Source organism: Camelus bactrianus, chromosome 5 (genome assembly GCF_048773025.1).
Source record: "Camelus bactrianus isolate YW-2024 breed Bactrian camel chromosome 5, ASM4877302v1, whole genome shotgun sequence".
Lineage (NCBI taxonomy): Eukaryota > Metazoa > Chordata > Mammalia > Artiodactyla > Camelidae > Camelus > Camelus bactrianus.
This window is the reverse complement of record NC_133543.1, coordinates 79071508-79086655: the sequence shown is the minus strand read 5'-3', so window position 1 is coordinate 79086655 and position 15148 is coordinate 79071508. Positions and strand designations below refer to the sequence as shown.

Genomic DNA, 15148 nt, shown 5'->3' with positions numbered 1-15148 from the left:
CAAATCTCTGTCAGACCCCTCATGTCTAGATAACAATAAAAGAACTGAACTGAGATATGAACTGCCACCTAAGAAACAGAGTTTGAAGTTTGCATCTAGCCAAGTCCCAAATGAGAAAAAAGAAGAAAAGTCAACACTCTTCAGAAGAGTTTAATATAATCCAGTCTCTACAACGTGATACTCACAATGTCTAGGATACAGTCCAGTACAGCCAACATATAATAACCAAGAAATTATGACCCAGTCTCAAGAGAAACAACAATCAATACAGACCAAGCCCAAAATGATTCAGATATTAGAATTAGGAGACAACAGTTTTAAAGCAGCTATTAAAATATGGCCAATGAGGTAGAAGAAAATATGCTCAAAATGAATGAAAAGATGGGAAATCTCATCAGAAAACTAGAAGCTATAAAAGAATTAAATGGAAATTCAAAACTGAAAGCTAAAATACCTGAAATAAAAAAATTCACTGGATAGAGCACAATGCAGATGACAGAGGAAGAAATGTCAGTGAACCTGAAGGCAGATCAAAAGAATTACCCAGTCTAAAAACAGACAGCAAGACAACAAGGAAAGAAGACGGGAAGGAAGGAAGGAAACAAGGAAACAAGGAAAGAAGGGGAAAATTAAAGGACAGAAACTCAGGGTCTGCAAGACAATATCAAAATGTCTAATGTTAAAATTGGAGTCCCAGGAGAAGCATAAAGTGAAAGAAAGGAGCAGAAAAGAATATTTGAAGAAATCATGGTCATAATTTTTCCATAGTTCATAAAACTCGTAAATTTACAGATTGAAGAAGCTCAGCAAAACTCAAGTGGAATAAATATGGGGAAAACCAGACCCAGCACGTGACAACCAAACTGTAAAAAACAAAACATTTTTAAAAGTCTTGGGGGAGGGTATAGCTCAGTGGTAGAATGCATGCTTAGCATGCACGAGGTCCTGGATTCAATCCCCAGTACCTTCATTAAATAAATAAACCCAATTACCTCCCTGCCTCAAAAAAAAAAAAAAAAAAAAAAAAGACAAAACAAAACAAAACAAAAAAACCTAAAAATAAAAGACTAGAAAGCAGCCTGAGGTAAATACCACATTTCCTCTAGGTTATTGTTAACTTTGTGTTGAAGCAATGGAGGACAGAATACAGTGGAGAGACATATTTAGGGTACTGAAACAATTATATCCAGTGAAAATATCCTTCAGGAATAAAGATGAAATCAAAACATTTTTCAGATTTACGAAAAAGAAGCTAAAAGGATTCATCATCAGAAGTCCACTACAAGAAATACCAAGGACATTCTTCAGGCTGAAGGAAATGATACTAGATGGAAACTGGGATCCTCAGGAAGGAATAAAGAACATTGGAAACAGCAAATAGCTGGGTAATTATAAAAACCTCTTTTTTCTTTAACCTTTAAGAATGCATACAGCTTAGAGCAAAAATTATAACATTATCTTGTGAGATTTATAATATATAGAGATGCAATAAATAGGCCCATTATAGCATAAAGGAAAAAGGGGGTAAAGGTTGCAACCTCTACAGTTGCAAGGTTTCTACATTTTATGTAAAATGGTAAAGAATAAGAGGACCATAAAAAGTTAAGAATAGATACTATAATTCCTAGGACAATTAGTTAAAACATAAAATGCAAAGAAGTATAGCTCAACAGCCAATAGATAGATTAAAATGAAATTCTAAAATATATGCAATGGATCCAAAAGAAGGCATAAAAGGAGAAATAGAGGAACAAATGAACAGCAAGAACAAACATAAAATGAATAACAACATGGTAGGCATAAATCCAACCACACTAATATGAGCAATTCAGTAGTGAAAAGAATCTTTTCAACAAAAGACACTGGAATAACTGGTTTATCCATATGGAGAAAAAAATCTGACTCCTAGCTCACATTGTACACAATTATTAATTTGCAGTGGATTAGAGGTGTAAATATATAAGATAAAATCATAATGTTATCAGAAGAGAACCTATGAAAATAGTTTCATGATTTGGAGATAGGCAACGTTTTCTTAGACAGGATGCAAAAGCAACCACTGCTTTGGAAAAATGATAAATTAGATTTTACCAAAAACAAAAACTTCTACTCATCAAAAGACACTGTTAAGAGAAAGAATAGATAAGTCACAAACTAGGAGAAAACTGAGATTTATTCAGAAGGGGACTATCTCTAAGGGTGTAATTAGGACATAGAGGAACAAAAAGAGGTAGTGTCAGATCAGAGCTGGTAACAGCAGAGGGCAAGGAACAGTTACCAGAAACCAGGAAAAGAATCATGTAGAAAAGATCACCTTGAGAGGAGCTGTATCTTCAGAATGCAGAGCACTGACCTTTGGTCAAGGGACACAGCCAGCCTGAGGCAGTCCCATAGGAATGGAGCCAGGGGCATAAATAGTCCAATATTACTCCCTTCCATCTCTTCCATCTTTTACAATGGCTCCGTCTTGACTGAATCCAACCAGAAGCCAAGGACAGGAAAGTTGGTTGATAGAGTCAGATGAGACACTCCAGGGCCCTACCTACATCATCTTTGCATTTACATCCCCGTGTGATTTTTGTCAAATTTGTGTTTTAACACTTTCATTATATGACTACATAGGAATTGCCAACAAGACCTTTCCAGAAGTTCCTACAAACTCATGGTCAGATCCCTGCCAACTCTCAGCTCCCTGGCTCCTTCAGCTCTTGCACAGGACCCATCACAAGTTTTGAGATTCCAGAAAGCACACTGTCTAGCAAAGCCTATGCGTGGTGCCCAACAGACTCCCTCCTGCAAAAGCTTGGAGTGACTTCCACTCCCAGAGCCTACCGCTGAAGATTTCCTTACCCCTCGTTGATTGCCATGCTTTTTAACACATCATCTTATCTGTGCCAGAGTGGAGTGGACCAGGCAGCCAGTAATGTTTGAGAGATTTTGGAATTGTAACTAACTGGCTGACCTGACCTAAGATTTGACTTTGACACAAAATGGAAGAGAATCAGGTAACTAGTAGCATTTGGAGCAGAAAGCAGGTAAAGCACCAACCTAGTAGAGCACCAGAATAGGGTTAGATATTAATTTCTGAGGCGTTTTAAAAAATTAAATTTGCTAAAGCTCAACTATTTCTTGAACCAGTTTTCAGTTTTTCAGGAGACGTACTGAGGTGTTCTGCTATATCCTAATAAACCTGAGGAAAGCTGAACAGATCTTAGTTCCTTGCAACCTTAAAATACCCAACTGTAGCTTTCCTTTAGTTAAGCAACAGGCATTAAAGAAAAAGGAAATACACTGCTTCACACGATTGAACAGTCTTGAAGTAATCAAGTGAAGTTTGACCTAGCCTCTCAATTCCATCTCCAAGAAGCTTTCTCATTGAATATCCCTTCTGCCATCTACAGTGTTGGCTTCATTTCCAAGTTTCAAACAGAAGCTTTTCTCTCATGGTGGCAGCAATTTCAGCCCTTACAATTTTACAATCCAGGGCTTGGAGAAATAGAGAAGAAACTTCTGATACTTTCTGCACAAGTCCTGAGATTCATTCTCATTGAAATAACTCATGTCCTAGTCCCATCTGTGGTCCAATCTCAAGGGCCAGCGGCATCGAGAGAGCTAATTTATCCATGTTCCACACCTGAAGTTAGAGGTGGATTCAGTTTTTGTGGAACTTCATGGCCTCCTAAAGATACTGGGGACTATGAAGAATGGGATAGTGGGAAGTGAATGCTTGGAAGTAACACAGTATCTACATATACCCACTACTTAGCCTAAATGTCTACCCAAAGATAGACATCTTCTACTGGCTCAGTGAGCCCTAGCATTCCTACCTTAGAAAGTCCTTTGGCTAAGCTTTGGTCCTCCACTAATGTGCAAGTATCCCTGTTAAGATAATACATTCAGACATAATCATCAGTCATGGGTAGGTTTAGATTTGAGGAAGGGAGACAGCAATTGAAAGCATGAGCCTTGGATACTAGAAAGGAGAAGAAAGTACCAGAAGGGGAACTGCAGAAGATGACTTAGGATGCTACTGATAAACCATGTCTCATTTTAAAAAGTGGATACTTTTCAGAAAATGGTCAAAAAAGAGAGGATACTTCCCAATACCCACAATAAGGTTCCTCTCAGCTGCATGAGCAGGCAAGAATGCCCATTTGTCATCTCCAGCCCAAGAACGCTTTAGGACTTCACAGACCACTACAGGTATTTGAGTCATTTTCTGTTAAGCTCTGGTGGGCCATTCCAAAGAGGGAAGATGGGTTTGTCCCAGGACTTCTCTCTCTACTAAACTGAAATAAACAAGATTTGAAATCAGCTGTCTTCTTCCTGACTCCTAATAAAATACACAGACATAGACATACTGATAGAAGTATTCCATTCTCGCCTGGGTCAAAAGCCACACAGAAAAGATGCTTCATGCAATAATCCTAGAGGCTCGCAAATGTGTCAGTTCAGAGTTATGAGCATTTTAATGAGGTATCAATTAGGCACATTTATCCCTAGTTCATACCTCCCCTGCTTCCCATTATTCCTCTCCCACCCTGAGACGCCTAGGAACAATCCGGATCAAACTTGATAAGCTGATAAGCCAATGGGACACAAGGTACAAATGTCAATTTATTCCTTTACTATAAAAATTAAAAAGTTAATGAGATACCTTGAAAATAGAATAAGTAAAAATACGTTTTTAAAAATCAGGCAAGGAGGTAGTTCGGGCTATTTACATATTATTTTTTATTACAAATTTTTAAAGTAAGGCTTCCACTGATTTACAAGGACAGACTCCTTTGTAATTTGTTGAAATTGTATATGTGTTTGAACAAATTAAACATCCATATGCAAAACAGTGAACTTCAGTTCATAGCTCTCTCTATACACAAACATTAGCTCAAAATGGATCATCAATCTAACTGTAAAATCTAAAATTATCAAATTGCTGGAAGAAAACATAGGATATTTTTGTGACCTTTGGTAAGGCAAAGATTTTTTTGAATGTGATACCAAAAGCACAATCCATAAAAGAACAAACTGAACCTCACAAAAATTAAAAATTTCTGCTCTTCAAAAGACATAGTTAAAAGAATAAACAGACATGCCACAGACTGGGGGAAATATTTGCAAATTATGTATATGATAAAGAACTTATATTCAGAATATTTAAAGAACTCTCAAAATAACACATTTTTTTAAACAGGCAAAGGAAATGAACAGATACTTTACCAAAGAAGGTACACGAATGATGGATAAGCCCATAAAAACATGCTCAACATCATTAGTCAATAAGAAAATGCAAATTAAGACCACAGTGAGAGACCACCTCACATTTTTTTAGAATGGCTAAAATTGAAACTACTGACCATACCAAATGTTACTGAGAATGTGGAGGGATTAGAGCCTCAGAGTCTGTTCGTAGGAAGGTAAAACATACAAAACTTTGGGGAAAGTTTGGCAATTTCTTATAAAGTCAAATGTATCTATCATATAATAATTCCACTCTTATTTATTTACCCAAGAGAAATGAAAGCATGTGCTACACAAAGACTTTCATACAAATACTCATAGCAGCTTTATTTGAAAAAGCTAAAAATGGAAACAGCACACAGGTCTATCAATAGGGGAGAAATAAACAAGTGACAGTATATCAATGTAATAGAATACTATTCAGCAGTAAAAGGGGAAGGGCTATTGATACATGAAGCATAAGAACAATTAAAATAACTATGCTGAGTAAAATAAGACAGGCCAAAAAAATTATATGATGTATGAGTTCATTTATATAAAATTATAGAAAGTGGAAACTAGTACAGTGGCAGAAATTGGAACATAGCATAGATACCGGAGTATTGAATGTCAATTATACCTCAGTAAAATATAAAGAAATGAAATTTAAACATATGTTTGTTAAAAACACCCAGCCACATTGTCATTTGACAACATTTGCTTAATGCTCCATGCACTGAGGCTATTAAAAAAGGTATGCAATGTAACTCCTACACTCCAAAGGCTTTCAAAGTTATTGGAGAGTTCTGATTTTGGACTTGTGGACCTGGAGTTGTTTGTGGGACATAATGATACAGATTTAGGATCTTGAAGTCTAGAGCCAAGGACAGAGTTGTGAGTGGATATAGATACTGGTGTTATCACGATATACGCAGCAAATGAAATAACATGCATGGAGGAGATGATCTAAAAATATAGATGCAGGAGTGAAAAGACTGAGGACAGAACACTAGGAGTACCAACATTTAAAAGGCAGGAAAAGAAAGATGCCTCAGTGTGAAACTGGAAAGAGGAAATCCCAGAGCTTGGATGAGAGCTCAGAGTGACAGCACAGGGAAGTAGAGTGTTCACAAAAGGAGTACAGTGTCAGATGACTCAAGGAGACCAGGGAAGACAAGGAGTGGACACTGTCAACAGAATCTGGCAAATAACAAGTCTCTAGTGATCTTGCTGGAGAGAAACACTTTGTGTGTCACTGCAGAGAGGAAGCCAGACACCAATACACTAATATAATTGCCTTACATTTTGTTTATTATAAAAGAGGCAGAAAAGAAGCAGTTGGACATCTGAATCATCCCTTCTCAGGTAGGATGTTACAGCATACTGGAGCGCTAAAAGATGATGTCTCTATGTCTAGTCTTTTAGCTTTTACTTCTCTGCTCTTTCTTTACCCCATATAAACGCAATCATATTCCTAAATTTGATCAGAATTAATGGCAGTCATCACGTCATTATTCTTTTTCTCCTTCACTCAAGCCTCTAGGTCTCATTTCTTTCTAGCTCCATCTCTATCCTTCAAGCTGTTAGAAGGAGTGGTCTATGTCCACCATCTCCACTTCCTCATGCTCCCTCCTCTCCTCCCCAGAAATCTGGTCCTGATATGATGGGTGGCAGGGGAAGGGTTGTACTGTCAGATCAGGGGTAGCCTAGAGAGTTTGGTCACCAGCCTGTGAGAAGCTAAATGTGGATTGATTTTCCAGACAAGAACTATACTGAAATGTCTGAACTCTTCACAACCAATGTCATTTACTCTTTAGTGTAATGACCTACCTGATCCCCTGCCCTGAGATGGCCCTTTCCTGCTCATGGCTGCAAGCACTTGACCGCTATTTGTAGACCATCTGCTATCCTGCCCATGGCTTACTGGCAAAAGGGGATGCTTGGTGGAATCCTTTCACATTTGGACTTAAGTAGCTCTTTCAGAGAAGCAGGTTTTGAGTAGTGTTGCTAGTTTGGGTTCATCTTATGTCCGAGCCCTAGTAACTATGCTTTCCCCTTCTTCCCCACCATGTACTAGAATTCTTGGAACAAAATTCCCACTCTGCCTCCTATTCCTCAGCACCTGTCTTGTTAGCTGGCTCTAGAAGACAGGATGTGTTCTGTTGGTACAGAAACAGCTCTAGTCTGAGTTGAGCAGATCCTTACCTAGTTGTACTGCAGCATCTTCCACCCTTCCCCTTCTTGTCTAAGCAGTCATCACTCTGGGATCCCCTGCATCCAAATCTTTCATTCCCAGTTTGGCAGCTAGATTGGTATCTTCCAAAATTTCTTCTCTTTGTGGCCTCCTTGGCTCAGAATCATTTCTGGCTATAAGTCTTCAGTCTTAGACTTCATCTTAAAAATTATGTCTTCTTGACGTTCTCCTTCAGCTGCCCTGTCAGACACTCATTCTCTTTAACAGCATTTCCAGGCTCTATCCCGAGACTGCTGATAAACAAGTTTGTTTATTTCCAGAGATTTGATGGAGCAGACTTATGCTGGCTTGATAGAGCCAACTGTTAAACAAAACAAAAATATATTAAAAATCAAAAAGATAAATATAAATATATAATGTTGTCAAATTGTTGGTAGCTTGAAATGGGCCATGGTAGGAGTATTAGTAACATGGAAATTGGCAACTGCTACCAATCAGGGATTAATTTCCCCCTGAAATGTGGTTTACTAGCACACCATGGTTTGTTTTTTCCCATAATTGCCCCCTGCACAATTGCACACACACACAGGCACACACACAGTGGATAGTTCTAATTCCAGGTTCTCATTTCTTTAGTCCATCTTAGCCTCCAGGTGCAGATAACCCTTTCACACTCACCTATGTCTAATGATTTGACATTTGGGCTCCTAATCTAAAACATTTACATTTAACATTTAATAATGGAATATATATTTTGAAAATACATTCTGGACTTTAACTAGACTTAGCCAAAATTACTGACCACATTATTTGAGAACTACTAATGTAGTATATCTATCTGTCTTCAGAATGCATTTAATCCTATGGAGGAATCATTTGTGGGAGGAAACCTACATACTTACTATCATGTTTCAGTGGAGGGAATTCATATATAAGCACCATAGATGACTCATCACAGAATATTAACTTCTGTGAACTTCGTAGTGGAAGGAAGAGTGCCAATTAATCATTACAGGTATTTCAGAAAGTCTGGTGCAAAGTGTGTGATGGTAGAGCTGCATGAGCCAACCAAAACATCAAGCTGTTCTGCCTTTGACAACAGTTTTATAAGATCACGTTGTTACTTCATATTGATCTGGAGCTCTGTTACATATTTCTTTGATTAATAGCAATGAAAAATAAATTATTACTTATCATTGCAGTATATTAGTAAATAAAACCATTCAAAAGATGGAAGAAAAAGATAATAAAAAGGATGTGGGAAGGTTGGGGACCACTAGACTGTGAATTTTTAAACATGCCGTTTTTTTTAAATTTTAAAAGAGCTAATATTTAGTTGCTATAAACATGTAGAGGTTGCTAGCTTAGTGACTAGAAACAGGCTCTGGAGACAGACTGTCTGGATTTGTATTGGAGCTTTGTCACTTACTGCTTCTGTGGTTTGGGGCAAGTTACTTAATCTTTCTCTGCCTCAATTTTCTCTCCTGTAAAATGGAAATAAAAACCCCTACCCACTAAATGATCATGTGAAACCAAAATGAAGTAGCACATAAGTAAAGTGCTTAGACTGGTGTCTGATATGTAATAAATATCTGCTCTCATGTTCATTATTAATGCTATTTCTGGAGTGCCTACAATGAGCCAGGAGCTGTGCTACATGCTTCATATTCAATCTCCTATAACCCTATGAGGTCAAAATTAAGCCCATTTGATGAGTAAGGAAACAGTGATATGATGTAACTTTTCCAAAATCTCATGGCTAGTAAGTGAAAGAGCTTGGCTCAGTGTATTTTAGGAGTTTTCATTTAAATGATAGAAAAATGTAAAACCACAGCTTGTATTGGAATCCAAGCCATTCCAATATTTAGTATCCTATTGGGAAATACTTCCTTCATAGTCAGCGGAACTCTTGCATGCTGTGGCATAAGCTATCCTTGTTCTGTCTTCAGCAGAGACAGCAAAGCTTATCAACAACCTTGTGTTTCCACTTGAAGACTGTTATTAAGTTGCCCTTCTGACTTGTGTTGTCCGGGTTTTAAAAACACATAACTCCCTTAGGCCTTCCTTGTGAACTCTATTTATTAACCATAGTATAATCTCCACAGAAGTATTTCCACTTTCTCTAACTGTAGTTTTTAACGGAGACTTTAAATCTAAAGTTCATTATTGATGTAAGTAGGGCGCAGTATCCTTTGGCTGAACTTGCTTGGCTTATGAAGTAGCTGCGAATAAGGACTCCCCTGTATTGGATTTCCTTAGTCCACCATCCCATCTACAAGCTGCTGTCCACAGTGTGCCACAATACACTTACTAAGGATTTTTTAAATTTTCAAGTGCTTATGTCATTTTGTTTCACAGGGGTCAGTCTAGATTCACGTATTTAGTTGTGCAATCGGGAGGACAGAGGGCAGTGTGGACTGGAGCGCTCTAAGAGATGGATGTTGTCATTCATTCATTCACCTTGTCTGGGTCAGGCACTGAGCTAGACGCAGGAACAAAAGACACAGCCTCTGCTCACAGGGAGTGCTTAAGTCTCATCAGGGAGATGAATGTCCAATTACCTAATTATTATGTTAGAGGAATGCACAGGTATCAACAGGACCCTGGGGAAAGAGGCGGCAAGGCAGCCTGGAATGCAGAGGTAGTAGGATCTGATTGAAAAAAATAATCCTGGGTAACTAGCCAGAGAGTCAGGGTTTGACCCCACTTTTACCATTTACTTCATTGTTATGCCCTCTGTTGTGGTTGAATTGTCCCTGCCTCCGTCACTACCATGCTAAAAAAAAAAAAAAAAGATCTGTTGGAGTCCTAACCCCTACTACCTCAGCTGTCATCTCATTTGGAGGTAAGGTCTTGAAAATGAGTCATGAGGGAGAGACCTGATCCAATATGGTTGGTGCCCTTAAAAGGAGAAACTTGGACATGAAGACAAATGCACGTAGAGGGAGGACGATGTGAAGAGACATAGGGAGAAGTCGGCCATCTATAAGCCCAGGAGAAAGACCTGGAACAGACTCTCCCCTCACAGCCCCCAGAGGAATCAACGCGGACACCATGATTTCAGACTTCTAGTATCCAGAACTGTGAGACAATAAATTCCTGTTGTAAGCCACCCAACCAGTCTGAGGTACTTTGTTACAGCAGTCCTAGCAAACAAATGCACCATTTCCCTGCAGACCCACATCTCAGGCTCCACTCCAGGCAAGGCCAGTCCCACAAATGGGAAGATCTGGGCAAAAACATTCAGACTACAACCAACAGGAATAATGCTTGAATTTGCCTTTGGCTCATTCCTATGCTGTGACCCAAAGGAATCTCAAGATTACTTTGAATATTGGGTTTGGGTCTACGACAAGATTCCTTTGTCCTCCCTAGGGTGGTATCCAAAAGCAGCACCGGTGGGCTTTTGTTAGAAGATAAGTAATATACAATCATATGGGGAATTTTGAAATACAAGCTATACTCACGAGGTAAAATAAAACTTTGTTAAGTAATACATGGCAGTACTTAAAATAAATGGTTAATAAACACACAAGAAGATGTTCCATCTCACTAGTAATCAGATCTGTGACAAATCTACTCTTGGTCAACAGAAAACGCTAATACACTCAGAGAAGGAAGAATGCAGGCATCCTGAATGAGTGATAGCCTGCACACCTATAACACACCGGGGCCATTTGCCTTCCTGTTGGCACAACTAAGGTTGAATGAACCTAGAATTATCTTCCTAGAATACATGGTGACATGTAACCTTAAAAAAAAAACCCACTTCTATTATGTACATACTCATTTCAGCTTCTGAGAAGGGGAAGTTTTTAATCTAAAAAAAAAATCTGAAGCAGCGAAAAGATAACCTAATATTTAGCGCCTGTGCAGACTAAGAAAGTTCAGCCAAAGGACATTATTTATTTTTTGTGTTTTCAACATGTTTTGCCCTCAGGCCAGCAAGGTTATCCTTTCCCTTCTCACCCCAAGTTTTCCTCTTTCTTGGACAATTTCCAAGAAGAAACCTGGTTCCAGGTCATAACAACTCAATCCTCTGCCATTGGAACTCCAAAGGAGTGACTCATGGTTTTGGATTTGCCTCAGCGAGTCTTCAAGAAGCCTTTGTTCCTCTGCCCATCCATCCCTAAACCCATCGGCTTTGGCCAACATCCACATCGGGTTTTTCTTTCAGTCTCTCTTGACTTGTGTCCTTTTACTTTTTTAAGAAATTGTAATTATAAAAATGATATACAAAGGGACAAGGAGAAGTGTACAAAGTTAAAAGTGGAAGATCCCCACCCCAAGGGTTAGCAATGTCACCAGTCTGCATATCCTTTAAGATACGTAGATTTCTGCCCTCCTTCCCCCCTTTTCAGAGCACATACCATACACATTGTTCTGATTTGCGCTTATCACTCAAAAATATATCATGAACACTCTTCCATGTCAACAGATGCATAGCTCCCTGGTTTAAGTTATTTATTATTTCACAATTCCACAGTGTCTATATACCCAATTTATTTAACCATTCCCCTATTCATAAATGGTGCAGTGGAGTCAAGTTTTTTTCTTGTACAAATAATACTATAATAGACATACATAAATATATTTTTGCACACCAAGTATTTCTGTAAAATAGACTACTTGTAGTGAGAATGCATGGTCAAAGTATAGATGCATTTTTAATATTTATAGATACTATAAATTATTTTCCAGAAATGTTTGTCAATTCATACTCCAATCTGTTGAGTATGAAAGTTTTTATTATTATTATTATTCTTAATGGAGGTACTAGGGATTGAACCCAGGACCTCATGCATGCTAAGCACGCACTCTACCACTGAGCTATACCCTTCTCTGGAAAGTTATTTTTTATACACACAAACACCTTATATTAAAACACTTCTTTGCCAATCTAATAAGCAAAAATGACCTCTTGTTCTTATTTACACTCTGATCTTTGATGAAGCTGAGTATGTTTTCATATGCTTATTAGCACATATTCCTTCATTTGAAGAATCACCTCTTCATATCCTGTGCCCATTTTCTTATTTTGCTGCTTCTCTTTTTTGTATTGATTTCTAGAAGTTATTTGTTATTTTGCATATTATAACCCTTTCCTATTGTGTTGCATATATTTTCATCCATTAGGTAATACTGTCTATGGTACCCATCACTGTATAGAAATGTTTGGTTTTTTGTTTGCTTGTCTGTTTTTCTAGTCAAATCTGTTTAATCTTTTCTGTTATAGTTTTTGGGGTTTTTATCATGATATTTCTAACTAGTATTATAAAAATAATATTGTAAAAAAAATTCCTGTATCTTCTTTTAATCTTTTATAGTTTTCTTTGTTTTGATTATTAATTACTCTGAAATTTTTTCTGGAATATGGAATAAGATAGCATATTAGTTACATTTAACTCAACATAAGGTTTTTTTTTTTTTTACTCAGATAACATTTCAATGTATATGTTCAGCAAATAGATACCACAGTGACTCAGAGACTCAGGCTCCCTCTATCCTATGTTTCTATCCTCCTCTAAGTGAGGAGTCAGCAAATTACCACCCACGGGACACATCAACCCACTGCCTGTTTTTGTAGATAAAGTTTTATTGGAACACAACCATATCCATTTGTTTACATGGTACTTATGACTACTTTACTGTAAAACAGCAGATAGGTATGACAGAGACCTCATGACCCACAAAGCCTAAAATATTTACCATATGGCCCTGTATAGATAAAGTTTGCTGACTCCTGTTCTAGAGTCTCAGAATACTTAGTTTCCATGTGGCAGATGGAGACAAGAGATCATGCAGGTTTCCCATGGGTGGGGACTGGAGGTGGAGCACAAAACTTTCATCTACATTCTGTCGGTCAGAATTCAGTTGCATGACCTCAGCTAACTACATAGGAGGCTGGGAAATGTGAATTAGTTGTGTACCCAGGAGGAAAGAGAAACAGAGTTGTGGAATTATTAGCCATTCCCTGTCATAGGGTGCCCTGCAATTATTTGTCTCTTTCTTCCTCCGTATTTTTCATCAGAATAGGCTAGATAATATTGCAGAAACAAACAACCCCTAAATCTCAGTGGCTTAAGACCACAAAGTCTATTTCTTACTCATACTCATGTCCAGTAGGGGAGGGTCAGCAGGGGTGGCATTGCTCACTGTCGCCAATCACTGCAATCCAGAGGAGCAGCCACCATCAGGCAGCTTGGTGGTTGCAATACTACAGGGAAAAACAGAATCTGGTAATACATGTACTGGCTCTTAACTTCTGCCCAGAACTGATACTCATCACTTCCATCCACCTTTCATTGGCTGAAGCAAGTCGCAGGGCTGCACTATACTTCAGTAGGGTGTGGACATGCAATCCTATCATATGTTTTGAAGGAAGCAGAGCTGGAATATTTATGAACAGCCCTAATAGCCACCGGACTCACACACACAGAACACATTAATCTCCTCCCCAAGGGAGATCACCCAAATTCTACCCAGTTCCTCCACCTAGACATAGTCAAGGGTCTCCAGATGAAACACTTTCCAACAGGTCTGAACAGTGGTCTGGAGCCCAGTGAGTGGTCTGGAGCCTAGCAACTGAAGTCATTCTCTGCCCCTGTACTTATTCAGATGCCAAAATTCTGATAGAGATAACTGATCATGGTATAAAACAGGTTTCTGGAATCCACGAATGTGAACCTTGCTCTGAATGGCCATGCCTAGAGAATCAGGACAATCAGGAGATGGAAAATAGAGAATATGGCATTTTGCTGAGATCAGTCCTTCAAGGAAAAGGTCAGCCTCATAGCAGGATATGCATTGTTCCTCCACACGTACAATTAAGCACATTGGATAAAGGATATAGGTGACAATATGGGGGGAAGCAGCAGACACAGATTAAAAATATCTATATGGAAATACTATAATATACAGACTAACATACGTTGTTCATTTCCCAGAAAATGTTTACTCTTAATGATTCTTGTTTGTTTGCTTAAGAAAAGACTTCCCCTTTTTTATTTAGCTTAGAAAATAGTAAAATGAGATTCATGGATTATAACCATAGAGAATCATTTTGAACAAGAGTCATACTAGCACTAGACAGATAACCTCTTGACCAAAATTTCAACTAGTCTAATTTTTCAAATAAATTCTCAATATCTAGTACCAACACTAATACATATTTTTTTCATATTCTAGTTCTTTGGATTTTAAATCTCCATGTAGTTATAGGAATGTAATTCACATGTTTTAAAAATTATTTATGCTTAACTCATCAAAATACTGGTTTGTTAGTTATTTGATGTCCAAGAAGTTTTTACATATTTTTCAATAAGCATTTTGAATAATTATTGAATAAACCCCCTCACCCAGAAACAGAAGTTTTCTTTTTTTTTTTCCAAGGTAAATTAATTTGAACAGCAAAAGATTAAAGTTTAATTTGAAACTGACCGTGTATAAACTTTTAAAAATCTGATTTCTTTTGCTAGGTGCCTTAAGTAACTCTCAAATGTTGTAATTATTGTCTTTAGTTACTTTATAATCATCTTTCATGGACTAAGCCTCCATTCCCAGTAGAGTTAGTTTTAGTCTAATTTGTACGGTAGCTACTACTATACTCCTATTTTCCATTTATTTATTTTTCATCAATTCAGTGCTTTAATATTTTCACTCTCATCATACATATCAGTTATTCTTATGGCTACTACCTACTTATTGGGAAATAGCCCTCAAAGGTCAAAGGCC

At 37.8% G+C, this 15148-nt stretch overlaps 1 long non-coding RNA gene across 4 annotated transcripts in view; it reads right to left on the bottom strand.

Moving 5' to 3' along the window:
• Positions 1-15148, bottom strand: part of LOC105082315 (uncharacterized) — a 48611-nt gene that overhangs the window by 30756 nt on the left and 2707 nt on the right. For all 4 annotated transcript variants that reach the window (XR_836525.3, XR_012507135.1, XR_006720701.2 and 1 more), the window contains exon 2: positions 7426-7775. This is a non-coding gene — a long non-coding RNA (uncharacterized LOC105082315). The remainder of the gene's footprint in view (positions 1-7425; positions 7776-15148) is intronic.